The sequence below is a fragment of the Tursiops truncatus genome, unplaced genomic scaffold (assembly GCF_011762595.2).
Source record: "Tursiops truncatus isolate mTurTru1 unplaced genomic scaffold, mTurTru1.mat.Y mat_scaffold_440_arrow_ctg1, whole genome shotgun sequence".
Lineage (NCBI taxonomy): Eukaryota > Metazoa > Chordata > Mammalia > Artiodactyla > Delphinidae > Tursiops > Tursiops truncatus.
Window position 1 is genome coordinate 15,179 of NW_022983303.1, and position 14,799 is coordinate 29,977.

Below are 14,799 nucleotides of genomic sequence, written 5' to 3' on the forward strand. Positions count from 1 at the left end.
TCTTGCTGTCTCTACCAGAATTAGTGAGATCATCTACTGCTGCACCCACGCTGCTGCAAATGGTATGAGTTCATTTGGTTCTGTGGACGAGTGGTAGTCGAGGGAGTGTAGGTAGCAGAACACCTTTCTCCATTCACCCCTCGTTCGATATTTCGTGCGTTTGCGTGTCTTGGCTGTGGTAAAGGGTACCACAACGACCGCTGGGGTGCAAGTGCTTCCTTCCAATGATGCTAGTCTCTGGTTATCCGACCTGCAGCGGGGTTGCCCAATCTCGTGGTCCCTCCAGTGTTTAGTCTGGTAAGGAACTTGCCTACTGATCTTCCTACCGGCTGTTACCAATTTACAATGCCAGCCACAGCAGTAGTAGGCTTCTCTGTTGGGCATGCCCTCTTGAGCACTTACGCTTTTAGGGTTTGTGAGGACTGCAGCCAGGGAAACCCTCGTCTAGCTTCCCTTGCACTCTCTAATCAAGACAGATGCTGAGCATCTTTTCATTTGAATGTGCTGTTTTCTAAAACGCGCGTGAGTACCACTGAGGTCTTGTAAGGTTTCTGCCTGAGAGTCGGGCCCTGATTTGAATTCGTTTCAGATTACCTAGCCCAGGATATTTCTTGAGGGCAGGGTTGTGTTTGCAAAGCCGCCGGCCGCAGGCCTTGTGAATGATAGGAGCCCTTCGGCACAGTTTGTAAGGTTGTTACGGCAGTGTGCCACAAGGCGGCAGCACTGCTCCGTTTTCTCTCCGGTAACTTGGGGAAACAAAGCCTTAGCGGGGGTCCCGGTGTTGGTTTGGAAATGGGGAGTCGAACGTGGCTAAGCACACACCCCAGGGCTTGCGTATGCTCGCCTCCTGCCCCTTAACCTGCACTGCCCCACCCCAGGCATATCGCAAGACTTGCAAGTGGGCTACTCGGAGGGTGCCGTGGTTCGCAGGTGGGTCGACTCTAAGGAAGTGGGCTAGAGGTGGCAACCTGCCTAGCAGGAGCTATGGAGATCCCGTTTCCTCACAGCTCTTCCCTCTCAGCTGCTCCACCATCATCTGGGTGCACCAGGCTTTGCTTACCTGTAGGAGGGCCACGTTGGATCGGGATATTGTGGTACCACGCAGGGGAGAATGGGCGGTAGAGGTCCGAGGGGCCGCTGGTCAGGTGGCACGTCCTGCTACCTTGTTCCCTCTGCAGCAGCATACTCCAGCCGTGGGACCCAGGCCTGCTGAGGCTCCAGGGGTGTGACACCAGCCGATGTCACAGAGGCCTGAGGTAACAGACTAGGCGTTTCTTAACCCCTTCTTTGCCTTGTCGTTGAACAGTCCTTTTCCCTCTCAGCATAGTTTACATACAGTGTTGCGTCTGCTGAGTTCTACAGCCGCTTGTTGCCATTATAAACGTAGCTGTACCCGTAGGGTTTCAGATTCTTTGCCCTGTTAGTTGATTGAGGAATGTTTTGTAGCGTTCCCTGTGCTTCCGGAGGGTCGCCCTTGATGAGCACTTTTTGATACGTTAAGTGTGTGTCTGTGAATCCCAACCTCCCACTTCACCCTTCCCCGGTCTCCAATTTCCCCCTCTGAGAACTCCACGCTTCTTTCTTCCCTCTGTGAACCCTGTGTTTCCTTTGTATCCCTATTTAGACTGCACATATAAGAGATATCCTGCGATATGTGTCTTGCTGTCTCTACCAGAATTAGTGAGATCATCTACTGCTGCACCCACGCTGCTGCAAATGGTATGAGTTCATTTGGTTCTGTGGACGAGTGGTAGTCGAGGGAGTGTAGGTAGCAGAACACCTTTCTCCATTCACCCCTCGTTCGATATTTCGTGCGTTTGCGTGTCTTGGCTGTGGTAAAGGGTACCACAACGACCCCTGGGGTGCAAGTGCTTCCTTCCAATGATGCTAGTCTCTGGTTATCCGACCTGCAGCGGGGTTGCCCAATCTCGTGGTCCCTCCAGTGTTTAGTCTGGTAAGGAACTTGCCTACTGATCTTCCTACCGGCTGTTACCAATTTACAATGCCAGCCACAGCAGTAGTAGGCTTCTCTGTTGGGCATGCCCTCTTGAGCACTTACGCTTTTAGGGTTTGTGAGGACTGCAGCCAGGGAAACCCTCGTCTAGCTTCCCTTGCACTCTCTAATCAAGACAGATGCTGAGCATCTTTTCATTTGAATGTGCTGTTTTCTAAAACGCGCGTGAGTACCACTGAGGTCTTGTAAGGTTTCTGCCTGAGAGTCGGGCCTGATTTGAATTCGTTTCAGATTACCTAGCCCAGGATATTTCTTGAGGGCAGGGTTGTGTTTGCAAAGCCGCCGGCCGCAGGCCTTGTGAATGATAGGAGCCCTTCGGCACAGTTTGTAAGGTTGTTACGGCAGTGTGCCACAAGGCGGCAGCACTGCTCCGTTTTCTCTCCGGTAACTTGGGGAAACAAAGCCTTAGCGGGGGTCCCGGTGTTGGTTTGGAAATGGGGAGTCGAACGTGGCTAAGCACACACCCCAGGGCTTGCGTATGCTCGCCTCCTGCCCCTTAACCTGCACTGCCCCACCCCAGGCATATCGCAAGACTTGCAAGTGGGCTACTCGGAGGGTGCCGTGGTTCGCAGGTGGGTCGACTCTAAGGAAGTGGGCTAGAGGTGGCAACCTGCCTAGCAGGAGCTATGGAGATCCCGTTTCCTCACAGCTCTTCCCTCTCAGCTGCTCCACCATCATCTGGGTGCACCAGGCTTTGCTTACCTGTAGGAGGGCCACGTTGGATCGGGATATTGTGGTACCACGCAGGGGAGAATGGGCGGTAGAGGTCCGAGGGGCCGCTGGTCAGGTGGCACGTCCTGCTACCTTGTTCCCTCTGCAGCAGCATACTCCAGCCGTGGGACTCAGTCCTGCTGAGGCTCCAGGGGTGTGACACCAGCCGATGTCACAGAGGCCTGAGGTAACAGACTAGGCGTTTCTTAACCCCTTCTTTGCCTTGTCGTTGAACAGTCCTTTTCCCTCTCAGCATAGTTTACATACAGTGTTGCGTCTGCTGAGTTCTACAGCCGCTTGTTGCCATTATAAACGTAGCTGTACCCGTAGGGTTTCAGATTCTTTGCCCTGTTAGTTGATTGAGGAATGTTTTGTAGCGTTCCCTGTGCTTCCGGAGGGTCGCCCTTGATGAGCACTTTTTGATACGTTAAGTGTGTGTCTGTGAATCCCAACCTCCCACTTCACCCTTCCCCGGTCTCCAATTTCCCCCTCTGAGAACTCCACGCTTCTTTCTTCCCTCTGTGAACCCTGTGTTTCCTTTGTATCCCTATTTAGACTGCACATATAAGAGATATCCTGCGATATGTGTCTTGCTGTCTCTACCAGAATTAGTGAGATCATCTACTGCTGCACCCACGCTGCTGCAAATGGTATGAGTTCATTTGGTTCTGTGGACGAGTGGTAGTCGAGGGAGTGTAGGTAGCAGAACACCTTTCTCCATTCACCCCTCGTTCGATATTTCGTGCGTTTGCGTGTCTTGGCTGTGGTAAAGGGTACCACAACGACCGCTGGGGTGCAAGTGCTTCCTTCCAATGATGCTAGTCTCTGGTTATCCGACCTGCAGCGGGGTTGCCCAATCTCGTGGTCCCTCCAGTGTTTAGTCTGGTAAGGACCTTGCCTACTGATCTTCCTACCGGCTGTTACCAATTTACAATGCCAGCCACAGCAGTAGTAGGCTTCTCTGTTGGGCATGCCCTCTTGAGCACTTACGCTTTTAGGGTTTGTGAGGACTGCAGCCAGGGAAACCCTCGTCTAGCTTCCCTTGCACTCTCTAATCAAGACAGATGCTGAGCATCTTTTCATTTGAATGTGCTGTTTTCTAAAACGCGCGTGAGTACCACTGAGGTCTTGTAAGGTTTCTGCCTGAGAGTCGGGCCCTGATTTGAATTCGTTTCAGATTACCTAGCCCAGGATATTTCTTGAGGGCAGGGTTGTGTTTGCAAAGCCGCCGGCCGCAGGCCTTGTGAATGATAGGAGCCCTTCGGCACAGTTTGTAAGGTTGTTACGGCAGTGTGCCACAAGGCGGCAGCACTGCTCCGTTTTCTCTCCGGTAACTTGGGGAAACAAAGCCTTAGCGGGGGTCCCGGTGTTGGTTTGGAAATGGGGAGTCGAACGTGGCTAAGCACACACCCCAGGGCTTGCGTATGCTCGCCTCCTGCCCCTTAACCTGCACTGCCCCACCCCAGGCATATCGGAAGACTTGCAAGTGGGGTACTCGGAGGGTGCTTTGGTTTGCAGGTGGGTCGACTCTAAGGAAGTGGGCTGGAGGTGGGAACCTGCCTAGCAGGAGCTGTGGAGATCCCGTTCTTCACAGCTCTTCCCTCTCAGCTGCTCCACCATCATCTGGGTGCACCAGGCTTTACTTACCTGTAGGAGGGCCACGTTGGATCGGGACATTGTGGTACCACGCAGGGGAGAATGGGCGGTAGAGGTCCGAGGGGCCGCTGGTCAGGTGGCACGTCCTGCTACCTTGTTCCCTCAGCAGCAGCATACTCCAGCCGTGGGACCCAGGCCTGCTGAGGCTCCAGGGGTGCGACACCGGCGGATTTCACAGAGGCCTCAGGTAACAGACTAGGCGTTTCTTAACCCCTTCTTTGCCTTGTCGTTGAACAGTCCTTTTCCCTCTCAGCATAGTTTACATACAGTGTTGCGTCTGCTGAGTTCTACAGCCGCTTGTTGCCATTATAAACGTAGCTGTACCCGTAGGGTTTCAGATTCTTTGCCCTGTTAGTTGATTGAGGAATGTTTTGTAGCGTTCCCTGTGCTTCCGGAGGGTCGCCCTTGATGAGCACTTTTTGATACGTTAAGTGTGTGTCTGTGAATCCCAACCTCCCACTTCACCCTTCCCCGGTCTCCAATTTCCCCCTCTGAAACTCCACGCTTCTTTCTTCCCTCTGTGAACCCTGTGTTTCCTTTGTATCCCTATTTAGACTGCACATATAAGAGATATCCTGCGATATGTGTCTTGCTGTCTCTACCAGAATTAGTGAGATCATCTACTGCTGCACCCACGCTGCTGCAAATGGTATGAGTTCATTTGGTTCTGTGGACGAGTGGTAGTCGAGGGAGTGTAGGTAGCAGAACACCTTTCTCCATTCACCCCTCGTTCGATATTTCGTGCGTTTGCGTGTCTTGGCTGTGGTAAAGGGTACCACAACGACCCAGGGGTGCAAGTGCTTCCTTCCAATGATGCTAGTCTCTGGTTATCCGACCTGCAGCGGGGTTGCCCAATCTCGTGGTCCCTCCAGTGTTTAGTCTGGTAAGGAACTTGCCTACTGATCTTCCTACCGGCTGTTACCAATTTACAATGCCAGCCACAGCAGTAGTAGGCTTCTCTGTTGGGCATGCCCTCTTGAGCACTTACGCTTTTAGGGTTTGTGAGGACTGCAGCCAGGGAAACCCTCGTCTAGCTTCCCTTGCACTCTCTAATCAAGACAGATGCTGAGCATCTTTTCATTTGAATGTGCTGTTTTCTAAAACGCGCGTGAGTACCACTGAGGTCTTGTAAGGTTTCTGCCTGAGAGTCGGGCCTGATTTGAATTCGTTTCAGATTACCTAGCCCAGGATATTTCTTGAGGGCAGGGTTGTGTTTGCAAAGCCGCCGGCCGCAGGCCTTGTGAATGATAGGAGCCCTTCGGCACAGTTTGTAAGGTTGTTACGGCAGTGTGCCACAAGGCGGCAGCACTGCTCCGTTTTCTCTCCGGTAACTTGGGGAAACAAAGCCTTAGCGGGGGTCCCGGTGTTGGTTTGGAAATGGGGAGTCGAACGTGGCTAAGCACACACCCCAGGGCTTGCGTATGCTCGCCTCCTGCCCCTTAACCTGCACTGCCCCACCCCAGGCATATCGCAAGACTTGCAAGTGGGCTACTCGGAGGGTGCCGTGGTTCGCAGGTGGGTCGACTCTAAGGAAGTGGGCTAGAGGTGGCAACCTGCCTAGCAGGAGCTATGGAGATCCCGTTTCCTCACAGCTCTTCCCTCTCAGCTGCTCCACCATCATCTGGGTGCACCAGGCTTTGCTTACCTGTAGGAGGGCCACGTTGGATCGGGATATTGTGGTACCACGCAGGGGAGAATGGGCGGTAGAGGTCCGAGGGGCCGCTGGTCAGGTGGCACGTCCTGCTACCTTGTTCCCTCTGCAGCAGCATACTCCAGCCGTGGGACTCAGTCCTGCTGAGGCTCCAGGGGTGTGACACCAGCCGATGTCACAGAGGCCTGAGGTAACAGACTAGGCGTTTCTTAACCCCTTCTTTGCCTTGTCGTTGAACAGTCCTTTTCCCTCTCAGCATAGTTTACATACAGTGTTGCGTCTGCTGAGTTCTACAGCCGCTTGTTGCCATTATAAACGTAGCTGTACCCGTAGGGTTTCAGATTCTTTGCCCTGTTAGTTGATTGAGGAATGTTTTGTAGCGTTCCCTGTGCTTCCGGAGGGTCGCCCTTGATGAGCACTTTTTGATACGTTAAGTGTGTGTCTGTGAATCCCAACCTCCCACTTCACCCTTCCCCGGTCTCCAATTTCCCCCTCTGAAGCTCCACGCTTCTTTCTTCCCTCTGTGAACCCTGTGTTTCCTTTGTATCCCTATTTAGACTGCACATATAAGAGATATCCTGCGATATGTGTCTTGCTGTCTCTACCAGAATTAGTGAGATCATCTACTGCTGCACCCACGCTGCTGCAAATGGTATGAGTTCATTTGGTTCTGTGGACGAGTGGTAGTCGAGGGAGTGTAGGTAGCAGAACACCTTTCTCCATTCACCCCTCGTTCGATATTTCGTGCGTTTGCGTGTCTTGGCTGTGGTAAAGGGTACCACAACGACCGCTGGGGTGCAAGTGCTTCCTTCCAATGATGCTAGTCTCTGGTTATCCGACCTGCAGCGGGGTTGCCCAATCTCGTGGTCCCTCCAGTGTTTAGTCTGGTAAGGACCTTGCCTACTGATCTTCCTACCGGCTGTAACAATTTACAATGCCAGCCACAGCAATAGTAGGCTTCTCTGTTGGGCATGCCCTCTTGAGCACTTACGCTTTTAGGGTTTGTGAGGACTGCAGCCAGGGAAACCCTCGTCTAGCTTCCCTTGCACTCTCTAATCAAGACAGATGCTGAGCATCTTTTCATTTGAATGTGCTGTTTTCTAAAACGCGCGTGAGTACCACTGAGGTCTTGTAAGGTTTCTGCCTGAGAGTCGGGCCCTGATTTGAATTCGTTTCAGATTACCTAGCCCAGGATATTTCTTGAGGGCAGGGTTGTGTTTGCAAAGCCGCCGGCCGCAGGCCTTGTGAATGATAGGAGCCCTTCGGCACAGTTTGTAAGGTTGTTACGGCAGTGTGCCACAAGGCGGCAGCACTGCTCCGTTTTCTCTCCGGTAACTTGGGGAAACAAAGCCTTAGCGGGGGTCCCGGTGTTGGTTTGGAAATGGGGAGTCGAACGTGGCTAAGCACACACCCCAGGGCTTGCGTATGCTCGCCTCCTGCCCCTTAACCTGCACTGCCCCACCCCAGGCATATCGCAAGACTTGCAAGTGGGCTACTCGGAGGGTGCCGTGGTTCGCAGGTGGGTCGACTCTAAGGAAGTGGGCTAGAGGTGGCAACCTGCCTAGCAGGAGCTATGGAGATCCCGTTTCCTCACAGCTCTTCCCTCTCAGCTGCTCCACCATCATCTGGGTGCACCAGGCTTTGCTTACCTGTAGGAGGGCCACGTTGGATCGGGATATTGTGGTACCACGCAGGGGAGAATGGGCGGTAGAGGTCCGAGGGGCCGCTGGTCAGGTGGCACGTCCTGCTACCTTGTTCCCTCTGCAGCAGCATACTCCAGCCGTGGGACCTCAGTCCTGCTGAGGCTCCAGGGGTGTGACACCAGCCGATGTCACAGAGGCCTGAGGTAACAGACTAGGCGTTTCTTAACCCCTTCTTTGCCTTGTCGTTGAACAGTCCTTTTCCCTCTCAGCATAGTTTACATACAGTGTTGCGTCTGCTGAGTTCTACAGCCGCTTGTTGCCATTATAAACGTAGCTGTACCCGTAGGGTTTCAGATTCTTTGCCCTGTTAGTTGATTGAGGAATGTTTTGTAGCGTTCCCTGTGCTTCCGGAGGGTCGCCCTTGATGAGCACTTTTTGATACGTTAAGTGTGTGTCTGTGAATCCCAACCTCCCACTTCACCCTTCCCGGTCTCCAATTTCCCCCTCTGAGAACTCCACGCTTCTTTCTTCCCTCTGTGAACCCTGTGTTTCCTTTGTATCCCTATTTAGACTGCACATATAAGAGATATCCTGCGATATGTGTCTTGCTGTCTCTACCAGAATTAGTGAGATCATCTACTGCTGCACCCACGCTGCTGCAAATGGTATGAGTTCATTTGGTTCTGTGGACGAGTGGTAGTCGAGGGAGTGTAGGTAGCAGAACACCTTCTCCATTCACCCCTCGTTCGATATTTCGTGCGTTTGCGTGTCTTGGCTGTGGTAAAGGGTACCACAACGACCGCTGGGGTGCAAGTGCTTCCTTCCAATGATGCTAGTCTCTGGTTATCCGACCTGCAGCGGGGTTGCCCAATCTCGTGGTCCCTCCAGTGTTTAGTCTGGTAAGGAACTTGCCTACTGATCTTCTACCGGCTGTTACCAATTTACAATGCCAGCCACAGCAGTAGTAGCTTCTCTGTTGGGCATGCCCTCTTGAGCACTTACCTTTTAGGGTTTGTGAGGACTGCAGCCAGGGAAACAATTTTCCTCTAAAGCACTGCAAAGTAGAAAGGCCTACTGGGCAGAAACCTTACCCTCAGTGGTACTCACGCGTTTTAGAAAACAGCACATTCAAATGAAAAGATGCTCAGCATCTGTCTGATTAGAGGAGTGCAAGGGAAGCTAGACGAGGGTTCCCTGGCTGCAGTCCTCACAAACCCTAAAAGCGTAAGTGCTCAAGAGGGCATGCCCAACAGAGAAGCCTACTATTGCTGTGGCTGGCATTGTAAATTGTTACAGCCGGTAGGAAGATCAGTAGGCAAGGTCCTTACCAGACTAAACACTGGAGGGACCACGAGATTGGGCAACCCCGCTGCAGGTCGGATAACCAGAGACTAGCATCATTGGAAGGAAGCACTTGCACCCCAGCGGTCGTTGTGGTACCCTTACCACAGCCAAGACACGCAAACGCACGAAATATCGAACGAGGGGTGAATGGAGAAAGGTGTTCTGCTACCTACACTCCCTCGACTACCACTCGTCCACAGAACCAAATGAACTCATACCATTTGCAGCAGCGTGGGTGCAGGCAGTAGATGATCTCACTAATTCTGGTAGAGACAGCAAGACACATATCGCAGGATATCTCTTATATGTGCAGTCTAAATAGGGATACAAAGGAAACACAGGGTTCACAGAGGGAAGAAAGAAGCGTGGAGTTCTCAGAGGGGGAAATTGGAGACCGGGGAAGGGTGAAGTGGGAGGTTGGGATTCACAGACACACACTTAACGTATCAAAAAGTGCTCATCAAGGGCGACCCTCCGGAAGCACAGGGAACGCTACAAAACATTCCTCAATCAACTAACAGGGCAAAGAATCTGAAACCCTACGGGTACAGCTACGTTTATAATGGCAACAAGCGGCTGTAGAACTCAGCAGACGCAACACTGTATGTAAACTATGCTGAGAGGGAAAAGGACTGTTCAACGACAAGGCAAAGAAGGGGTTAAGAAACGCCTAGTCTGTTACCTCAGGCCTCTGTGACATCCGGCTGGTGTCACACCCCTGGAGCCTCAGCAGGACTGAGTCCCACGGCTGGAGTATGCTGCTGCAGAGGGAACAAGGTAGCAGGACGTGCCACCTGACCAGCGGCCCCTCGGACCTCTACCGCCCATTCTCCCCTGCGTGGTACCACAATAGTCCCGATCCAACGTGGCCCTCCTACAGGTAAGTAAAGCCTGGTGCACCCAGATGATGGTGGAGCAGCTGAGAGGGAAGAGCTGTGAGGAAACGGGATCTCCACTAGCTCCTGCTAGGCAGGTTGCCCACCTCTAGCCCACTTCCTTAGAGTCGACCCACCTGCGAAACCACAGGCACCCTCCGAGTAGCCCCACTTGCAAGTCTTGCGATATGCCTGGGGTGGGGCAGTGCAGGTTAAGGGGCAGGAGGCGAGCATACGCAAGCCCTGGGGTGTGTGCTTAGCCACGTTCGACTCCCCATTTCCAAACCAACACCGGGACCCCCGCTAAGGCTTTGTTTCCCCAAGTTACCGGAGAGAAAACGGAGCAGTGCTGCCGCCTTGTGGCACACTGCCGTAACAACCTTACAAACTGTGCCGAAGGGCTCCTATCATTCAAAAGGCCTGCGGCCGGCGGCTTTGCAAACACAACCCTGCCCTCAAGAAATATCCTGGGCTAGGTAATCTGAAACGAATTCAAATCAGGCCCGACTCTCAGGCAGAAACCTTACAAGACCTCAGTGGTACTCACGCGCGTTTTAGAAAACAGCACATTCAAATGAAAAGATGCTCAGCATCTGTCTTGATTAGAGAGTGCAAGGGAAGCTAGACGAGGGTTTCCCTGGCTGCAGTCCTCACAAACCCTAAAAGCGTAAGTGCTCAAGAGGGCATGCCCAACAGAGAAGCCTACTATTGCTGTGGCTGGCATTGTAAATTGTTACAGCCGGTAGGAAGATCAGTAGGCAAGGTCCTTACCAGACTAAACACTGGAGGGACCACGAGATTGGGCAACCCCGCTGCAGGTCGGATAACCAGAGACTAGCATCATTGGAAGGAAGCACTTGCACCCCAGCGGTCGTTGTGGTACCCTTTACCACAGCCAAGACACGCAAACGCACGAAATATCGAACGAGGGGTGAATGGAGAAAGGTGTTCTGCTACCTACACTCCCTCGACTACCACTCGTCCACAGAACCAAATGAACTCATACCATTTGCAGCAGCGTGGGTGCAGCAGTAGATGATCTCACTAATTCTGGTAGAGACAGCAAGACACATATCGCAGGATATCTCTTATATGTGCAGTCTAAATAGGGATACAAAGGAAACACAGGGTTCACAGAGGGAAGAAAGAAGCGTGGAGTTCTCAGAGGGGGAAATTGGAGACCGGGGAAGGGTGAAGTGGGAGGTTGGGATTCACAGACACACACTTAACGTATCAAAAAGTGCTCATCAAGGGCGACCCTCCGGAAGCACAGGGAACGCTACAAAACATTCCTCAATCAACTAACAGGGCAAAGAATCTGAAACCCTACGGGTACAGCTACGTTTATAATGGCAACAAGCGGCTGTAGAACTCAGCAGACGCAACACTGTATGTAAACTATGCTGAGAGGGAAAAGGACTGTTCAACGACAAGGCAAAGAAGGGGTTAAGAAACGCCTAGTCTGTTACCTCAGGCCTCTGTGACATCGGCTGGTGTCACACCCCTGGAGCCTCAGCAGGACTGAGTCCCACGGCTGGAGTATGCTGCTGCAGAGGGAACAAGGTAGCAGGACGTGCCACCTGACCAGCGGCCCCTCGGACCTCTACCGCCCATTCTCCCCTGCGTGGTACCACAATATCCCGATCCAACGTGGCCCTCCTACAGGTAAGCAAAGCCTGGTGCACCCAGATGATGGTGGAGCAGCTGAGAGGGAAGAGCTGTGAGGAAACGGGATCTCCATAGCTCCTGCTAGGCAGGTTGCCACCTCTAGCCCACTTCCTTAGAGTCGACCCACCTGCGAACCACGGCACCCTCCGAGTAGCCCACTTGCAAGTCTTGCGATATGCCTGGGGTGGGGCAGTGCAGGTTAAGGGGCAGGAGGCGAGCATACGCAAGCCCTGGGGTGTGTGCTTAGCCACGTTCGACTCCCCATTTCCAAACCAACACCGGGACCCCCGCTAAGGCTTTGTTTCCCCAAGTTACCGGAGAGAAAACGGAGCAGTGCTGCCGCCTTGTGGCACACTGCCGTAACAACCTTACAAACTGTGCCGAAGGGCTCCTATCATTCACAAGGCCTGCGGCCGGCGGCTTTGCAAACACAACCCTGCCCTCAAGAAATATCCTGGGCTAGGTAATCTGAAACGAATTCAAATCAGGGCCCGACTCTCAGGCAGAAACCTTACAAGACCTCAGTGGTACTCACGCGCGTTTTAGAAAACAGCACATTCAAATGAAAAGATGCTCAGCATCTGTCTTGATTAGAGAGTGCAAGGGAAGCTAGACGAGGGTTTCCCTGGCTGCAGTCCTCACAAACCCTAAAAGCGTAAGTGCTCAAGAGGGCATGCCCAACAGAGAAGCCTACTACTGCTGTGGCTGGCATTGTAAATTGGTAACAGCCGGTAGGAAGATCAGTAGGCAAGTTCCTTACCAGACTAAACACTGGAGGGACCACGAGATTGGGCAACCCCGCTGCAGGTCGGATAACCAGAGACTAGCATCATTGGAAGGAAGCACTTGCACCCCTGCGGTCGTTGTGTTACCCTTTACCACAGCCAAGACACGCAAACGCACGAAATATCGAACGAGGGGTGAATGGAGAAAGGTGTTCTGCTACCTACACTCCCTCGACTACCACTCGTCCACAGAACCAAATGAACTCATACCATTTGCAGCAGCGTGGGTGCAGCAGTAGATGATCTCACTAATTCTGGTAGAGACAGCAAGACACATATCGCAGGATATCTCTTATATGTGCAGTCTAAATAGGGATACAAAGGAAACACAGGGTTCACAGAGGGAAGAAAGAAGCGTGGAGTTTCAGAGGGGGAAATTGGAGACCGGGGAAGGGTGAAGTGGGAGGTTGGGATTCACAGACACACACTTAACGTATCAAAAAGTGCTCATCAAGGGCGACCCTCCGGAAGCACAGGGAACGCTACAAAACATTCCTCAATCAACTAACAGGGCAAAGAATCTGAAACCCTACGGGTACAGCTACGTTTATAATGGCAACAAGCGGCTGTAGAACTCAGGCAGACGCAACACTGTATGTAAACTATGCTGAGAGGGAAAAGGACTGTTCAACGACAAGGCAAAGAAGGGGTTAAGAAACGCCTAGTCTGTTACCTGAGGCCTCTGTGAAATCCGCCGGTGTCGCACCCCTGGAGCCTCAGCAGGCCTGGGTCCCACGGCTGGAGTATGCTGCTGCTGAGGGAACAAGGTAGCAGGACGTGCCACCTGACCAGCGGCCCCTCGGACCTCTACCGCCCATTCTCCCCTGCGTGGTACCACAATGTCCCGATCCAACGTGGCCCTCCTACAGGTAAGTAAAGCCTGGTGCACCCAGATGATGGTGGAGCAGCTGAGAGGGAAGAGCTGTGAAGAACGGGATCTCCACAGCTCCTGCTAGGCAGGTTCCCACCTCCAGCCCACTTCCTTAGAGTCGACCCACCTGCGAAACCACAGGCACCCTCCGAGTACCCCACTTGCAAGTCTTCCGATATGCCTGGGGTGGGGCAGTGCAGGTTAAGGGGCAGGAGGCGAGCATACGCAAGCCCTGGGGTGTGTGCTTAGCCACGTTCGACTCCCCATTTCCAAACCAACACCGGGACCCCCGCTAAGGCTTTGTTTCCCCAAGTTACCGGAGAGAAAACGGAGCAGTGCTGCCGCCTTGTGGCACACTGCCGTAACAACCTTACAAACTGTGCGAAGGGCTCCTATCATTCACAAGGCCTGCGGCCGGCGGCTTTGCAAACACAACCCTGCCCTCAAGAAATATCCTGGGCTAGGTAATCTGAAACGAATTCAAATCAGGCCCGACTCTCAGGCAGAAACCTTACAAGACCTCAGTGGTACTCACGCGCGTTTTAGAAAACAGCACATTCAAATGAAAAGATGCTCAGCATCTGTCTTGATTAGAGAGTGCAAGGGAAGCTAGACGAGGGTTTCCCTGGCTGCAGTCCTCACAAACCCTAAAAGCGTAAGTGCTCAAGAGGGCATGCCCAACAGAGAAGCCTACTACTGCTGTGGCTGGCATTGTAAATTGGTAACAGCCGGTAGGAAGATCAGTAGGCAAGTTCCTTACCAGACTAAACACTGGAGGGACCACGAGATTGGGCAACCCGCTGCAGGTCGGATAACCAGAGACTAGCATCATTGGAAGGAAGCACTTGCACCCCATGCGGTCGTTGTGGTACCCTTTACCACAGCCAAGACACGCAAACGCACGAAATATCGAACGAGGGGTGAATGGAGAAAGGTGTTCTGCTACCTACACTCCCTCGACTACCACTCGTCCACAGAACCAAATGAACTCATACCATTTGCAGCAGCGTGGGTGCAGCAGTAGATGATCTCACTAATTCTGGTAGAGACAGCAAGACACATATCGCAGGATATCTCTTATATGTGCAGTCTAAATAGGGATACAAAGGAAACACAGGGTTCACAGAGGGAAGAAAGAAGCGTGGAGTTCTCAGAGGGGGAAATTGGAGACCGGGGAAGGGTGAAGTGGGAGGTTGGGATTCACAGACACACACTTAACGTATCAAAAAGTGCTCATCAAGGGCGACCCTCCGGAAGCACAGGGAACGCTACAAAACATTCCTCAATCAACTAACAGGGCAAAGAATCTGAAACCCTACGGGTACAGCTACGTTTATAATGGCAACAAGCGGCTGTAGAACTCAGCAGACGCAACACTGTATGTAAACTATGCTGAGAGGGAAAAGGACTGTTCAACGACAAGGCAAAGAAGGGGTTAAGAAACGCCTAGTCTGTTACCTGAGGCCTCTGTGAAATCCGGCCTGGTGTCACACCCCTGGAGCCTCAGCAGGCCTGGGTCCCACGGCTGGAGTATGCTGCTGCTGAGGGAACAAGGTAGCAGGACGTGCCACCTGACCAGCG

At 52.7% G+C, this 14,799-nt stretch overlaps 4 long non-coding RNA genes across 6 annotated transcripts; 2 read left to right on the forward strand and 2 right to left on the reverse strand.

Moving 5' to 3' along the window:
- The first annotated feature begins 1,788 nt into the window (after positions 1 to 1,788).
- Positions 1,789 to 5,094, forward strand: LOC141277755 (uncharacterized). Of its 2 annotated transcripts, none has more exons than XR_012329563.1 (4): positions 1,789 to 2,912; positions 3,281 to 3,375; positions 4,488 to 4,568; positions 4,936 to 5,094. It is a non-coding gene; the product is annotated as an uncharacterized lncRNA (long non-coding RNA). The 2 variants fall into 2 exon arrangements; XR_012329562.1 differs by having other exon boundaries at positions 1,795 to 2,912; positions 4,491 to 4,568.
- A 152-nt stretch (positions 5,095 to 5,246) lies between these two features.
- Positions 5,247 to 8,319, forward strand: LOC141277760 (uncharacterized). Its single transcript, XR_012329569.1, has 3 exons — positions 5,247 to 6,222; positions 6,590 to 6,684; positions 8,246 to 8,319. It is a non-coding gene; the product is annotated as an uncharacterized lncRNA (long non-coding RNA).
- Positions 8,320 to 9,286: 967 nt separating this feature from the next.
- On the reverse strand, positions 9,287 to 12,020 carry LOC141277759 (uncharacterized). The gene is made up of 3 exons (XR_012329568.1): positions 11,364 to 12,020; positions 10,901 to 10,995; positions 9,287 to 9,333 (listed from the first exon to the last, which is right to left on the reverse strand). It is a non-coding gene; the product is annotated as an uncharacterized lncRNA (long non-coding RNA).
- Positions 12,021 to 12,069: 49 nt separating this feature from the next.
- LOC141277762 (uncharacterized) lies at positions 12,070 to 14,646 on the reverse strand. 2 transcript variants are annotated; one of them, XR_012329573.1, is made up of 3 exons: positions 14,214 to 14,646; positions 13,021 to 13,098; positions 12,070 to 12,652 (listed from the first exon to the last, which is right to left on the reverse strand). It is a non-coding gene; the product is annotated as an uncharacterized lncRNA (long non-coding RNA). The 2 variants fall into 2 exon arrangements; XR_012329572.1 differs by having other exon boundaries at positions 13,021 to 13,101.
- Between the last annotated feature and the right edge of the window lie 153 nt (positions 14,647 to 14,799).